At 36.7% G+C, this 5,102-nt stretch overlaps 1 long non-coding RNA gene across 1 annotated transcript; it reads right to left on the bottom strand.

Moving 5' to 3' along the window:
• Nucleotides 1–474: 474 nt before the first annotated feature.
• LOC113334846 lies at nucleotides 475–3,934 on the bottom strand. The gene is made up of 2 exons (XR_003353004.1): nucleotides 3,111–3,934; nucleotides 475–2,448 (listed from the first exon to the last, which is right to left on the bottom strand). It is a non-coding gene; the product is annotated as an uncharacterized LOC113334846 (long non-coding RNA).
• Between the last annotated feature and the right edge of the window lie 1,168 nt (nucleotides 3,935–5,102).

The following is a 5,102-nucleotide window of genomic DNA, read 5'->3' as shown; positions in this document are numbered from 1 at the left end:
TAAGGTAAAACCTATCCTTGTGTTTGGTAAAACCGTAAACACATGATTAGTGAATTGATATTTGATCAATCACATAGTTGTCTTGGAATAAAAATGAACCAATTCGAAATTCGTTTGGAAGTGTGGTATAATCGATTCCAAGATTGAAAATATGAAAGAGGATTTACAAAGAAAAAATGTCGACATACTTTGAACATGATTAGTAACTCATATCTTTTATTGTTCAAATGTATTCCTTAATAACTCAACGAGATCCCGGTCCGAAATAAATTAAGAATCTTTTAATTAAGGTTGTTAGTTTTATATTTTAATTACCAGTAATTAAATGCATATTTCTAGAAAATAAAAATTTGGAGATTTTTGTTATGTACCTAGATGTACATAACAAGGTTAAATAGATAATTTGATAGTAATCCCTTAAAGAATAGAGAAATCTGATTCAGAGAACCAGCCTAGGAAGGAGAAGAGATCTAAACTAAATTCTATTTCATTAATTCATAAATTGGATAATCTCTCCTATACAGATTCCCTAGCCTTATATAGCTAGGTCAAGACCACAAGTGTTATAAGCACCCTTACAATTGATAAAATCTAAAAGTACTACTAATAACTAAACTAATAACCAACTAGATTATGATATAGGCACCCCCTCCAATACCGGTACATGACATTCCACTCTCCTTGAAAGCATCCTTGAGAGGCGCAAAAATTAACTTTGTGAGATAGGTAGCCACTTGTGACAACTGCAGGAGCAATGCAGAAGTAGCAAGGATTGGGGTATGTAGACGAGAACCCCCTCCAATACCGGTAAATGACATAGTAGTGGTGGATCTTTCTAAACACATGAGAAGCCCAATACTCACACACTCCAATCCCAAGCCCAACAAGAAACTGTCACATCTGCCCTTGAACTTGACTTTCTTGTGCCATTTACCAAAAAAAAACAAGCGACTCTATCACCTGCACAATTGCTGCATGGTATGCACTCTTAGCAACTGTTCTGAAGACCATAATATGGTCACTGGTTCCAGTGTGTTCATCAATGACTTCAACACTAGAATTTCTAAGCATTCCCCACATCCTCCTACTTATCGCGTCAATATTACAACAGCAAGCTTCATGTAGCTGCACCACAACTGCAGTACTGATCAACACAGACATGTGCACCTGTAAAACTTCAGTTTGGAGCCTCAGCACAAGGTGGAATACTTTAACATCTCCAACCTTACTGGGGATGCTCATCAGTACATAATGGAGATTAGTACCACAATTTGCATCAAATTTCCTTACCCCTCTTAAAAAACTCAAACTGGGTACAACCCATTGGTGGTGGACACACTCGCGACAAAAGTTGATAGAAGCACCTTGATATGCGTTGAGTATAACACAAGGACACAAAATCAATCATGGAAGAAGTCTCACCTCCATGTGCATATGGACTCTCCCTCCACCATTCACAAGTTAGAACTACGGAAGCATTTGGGAAACCCTGGTCGAGAGTATAATCTTCACCACTGCTCATGTAAATAGGGACAACCCATTGAACTGGCATTTTAACACTTCCATACTCCATAAACCAGGTGGAACTAATCTAAATTTCCACCTCAAGTATCCGTAGAAGCATAAACCCCCATGAATCACAACAAGCAGCACTTTCAGTTTCGCCACTTCCACCAGAAACTCTTCCCAACCAGAACAATATTCATTACCACTATAAAATGGAGAGCTAGGTCCTTCTGGTAGCCCAGTAAAATTCCAACTTAAAGCATCACCACTTTCTATACACCACAAACCAAGACGAAGGAAGCATAATCCGATTCCCCGCTGCAAAGACACATCACACAGCTTGCGTGCACGAAGTGAAAGAAACATAAACTTACAGGTAAGTCTCCTTGAGAGAATCCGTGACTCACGACCATATTTCTGTGCAACAACACAGACATTCAAAGATTTTTGTGAACCACCTCCCAACTGCAAGATTAGAGAACCACTAAAACTGCATCTACTGCTAAGAGATAGTCGATCAAGTATTTCCCTCGCAGTATAAGATTCAGGAATACTTATCACTTGAAGTATCAACCTAGACCATATAACCGAACCCCGCAACCTCGTACACCATAACTTGTTAATAACACCAGTCTAAACCGCTTTCACCCATAAATATGTAATCGATCTCTCACACAACAGCTTCAATGGGTACTCAAGTTTGAAAAAAAGTGCATTTAAAAAAATGCCACTGTAATTTGCCAATATTCTGGACCAATTACACTTCTTTACGCGATCAAAAACTCTACGCACAGAATCAAAGGCCAGTATGGAATGATCATCACATATCAATTTGTAACTCACCTTAAGCAACTCACGATTGAGCTGTAAGAAAAAAATTCTGCTCCCATCATATCCAGCACGTGAGCATACCATTTATGTGCCTTTTTAAACCTTACCACTCTAGACAATAAGTGAGACAAAAGTTTATTTCTCTTTGAAAATTCAGTAACCGAATTCCGTTGACCACTAATTGCAACAACATAAACAAGTCTAATACACAATGAATATAGAAACTGAAGTTCAGGAGGATACCCATGACATGGAAACAACTTACAAACCAAAACTCTATTGTGCCGTTCCAGTAATGCAGACCCAAGAAGAACAAACACACAAGGAGGAAATGTAACAAAACCATATTTATATTTACCAACAAAACTAAAGAACCTCTTAATACTATCTGACCCTTTGCCACGATCAAACTCTACCAGGAAAGTTGAAACAAGAGTATAAATATTTCTTACTACACAATTGGTGGCTGACAACATTTTTGCTCTTCAAACACAAATTATCCATTTGAAGAATTTTAACAAATATCTGCCAAGCAGTACAAGCAACTCTACTATTACCTAATGTAGCAACAATTCGATCTCTAAACCATGAATCTGACCAGTACCCATGTTCAAAATTCCACTCCTGAATATCTTCCTCAAAGAATTTATCCAAAACATACCAAAACAAAGAATCACACATAGCAAAACGAGAAGTCCTTGTCATATGTTTAAACTCTTTTCCACGATCGAATATGATGCGAGAAGAATTCAGAATAATGTTAAAACACTTACCAATTTTGATATGATTTATCCAGGTGAAGTCCTTAATATATGTCTTTGCGGTTTCATTAAGTGGAAAATTCACACAATCAGATGAACCATCCTTGTCTGTAACAGCGCCAGCAGAAGTTGAGTTAATTTTCTGAGATTCAGGCTTATCGATGACTTGAGAAGAAGAATCTAGTTGAACATAAGTAGGAATTGAATCTGCTTCTTCCTATGTAACAACGCCAAAGTCTTCATAATCAAAAGGTTGAGCAAGAGAAGTAGAAATTAGGTCGCCAATTCCAATTGATTTAGTCTTCATCCGATGACTTTGAAATAATATTTGAATCTCCTACTGGATCTTCCCCACTGCAGTTTTGCTTACCAAAATACGACTCCATTATCGAATAAAAAACTTCTTTAGTAAGCATCGTTGATTTTAAATCATCAAATTAATCTTTCACTTCTACCATTTTCGTATTCACAACTCCATGAACGAATTGGTCTGCTAATGGTGGTATGTAAATTGATTCCCACCTCTGCTTGGTGAAGTTGATGAGATATTATGTTTGTGAAAGATGATAATTTCGAATGGGTGAAGGTACATCGTTAAGTATATTTTGATATCTTCTCTTCAGATCAAGTAAATGGTTATAGAGTTGAAATTTCTCCCTAAATAGATACCAAATATCCCCATGGATCGAACGACTCTGATACCAATTGTTATGTACCTAGATGTACATAACAAGGTTAGATAGATAATTTGATAGTAATCCCTTGAAAAATAGAGAAATCTGATTCAGAGAACCAGCCTAGGAAGGAGAAGAGATCTAAACTAAATTCTATTTCATTAATTCACAAATTGGATAATCTCTCCTACACTTATTCCCTAGCCTTATATAGCTAGGTCAAGACCACAAGTGTTATAAGCACCCCTACAATTGATAAAAGCTAAAACTACTACTAACAACTAAACTAATAACCAACTAGATTATGATATGGGCACCCCCTCAAACACAGGCACATGACAATTTTCTATTGAGAGATTTCGGAAATATTGTACAAAGCATTTCCAGGAATTATGAAAACCGATTTTGGTCATTTATTGCATATCTTGAGAATATTCGGTTTTGGAAATTCCTTGGTGTCCAAACATCCATGGTCTATAAATACCTAAGTTTGTATCTCTTGCAAACTATCCTAAGAGCCAAGCAAACTTCATCTTTTTGTTGTTTCTGGTGGAGCCGTCTATCCGGAGAGGAAATTACCCTAATTAGGAGAAATCTCTTACGACCGCTCGTTTAAAGACTTCTGTGGATCAAGAAGCTCTACGAGTACCGTTGGTGGGAAACTAGATAATTGCAGTTTATTTTAGTTTTCAATGATTTGATTGACTAACGGTTGTTGAACTTTGATTGCACTTAGTTTGTTTATTATTGAGAATCTTCTCTTCTGATATAAGATTCACTCAAACTAGATCGAAGTTTTGACGAGATCTTTAGAACTGTTTGCAGATCTAAAGACGTCTTGTGATAATACATTGTTAACAGACTCTGTTTTGTGCGTGATTGATCACAAGAGATTCAAGTGGTTTTGTACAGGTGTTTATTGAAGATTAAACAAGATTTGAAGACAAATAAGATTGCTTATTTGGTTTCTATATCTTTGGGTCAGCACAAACCTTGATCGGATGGGATCCAACTAGAATCAGATTTATTCGATTAATTAGCTACGTGAGATCGACATCACCTTATAGTTTCTTGTTGGAATCTATATTGATTGATTGCAAACCTAAACTCTGCTACTTCGGTAGTTGTTGGATAGATTGATCTAACCACACAAAGGAGATTATTGGTTAAACGGAAGAGCCTTTGCATATGATTTGAGATATCTTCATCTGAAAGAATCGAGAGAGTTGTTACCAAGAAGATTTGTTGTTCCTTTACTGTTTGGAATACGATCCAAAGAAATTGTTCCAATGCGTGCACTTATTGAATGTTGGAAGCGCGGGGATACTGA

The sequence above is a fragment of the Papaver somniferum genome, unplaced genomic scaffold (assembly GCF_003573695.1).
Source record: "Papaver somniferum cultivar HN1 unplaced genomic scaffold, ASM357369v1 unplaced-scaffold_137, whole genome shotgun sequence".
In the NCBI taxonomy this organism is placed as follows: Eukaryota; Viridiplantae; Streptophyta; class Magnoliopsida; order Ranunculales; family Papaveraceae; genus Papaver; species Papaver somniferum.
Note: the sequence above shows the minus strand (reverse complement) of the source record. Positions and strands in the feature narration are given on the sequence as shown.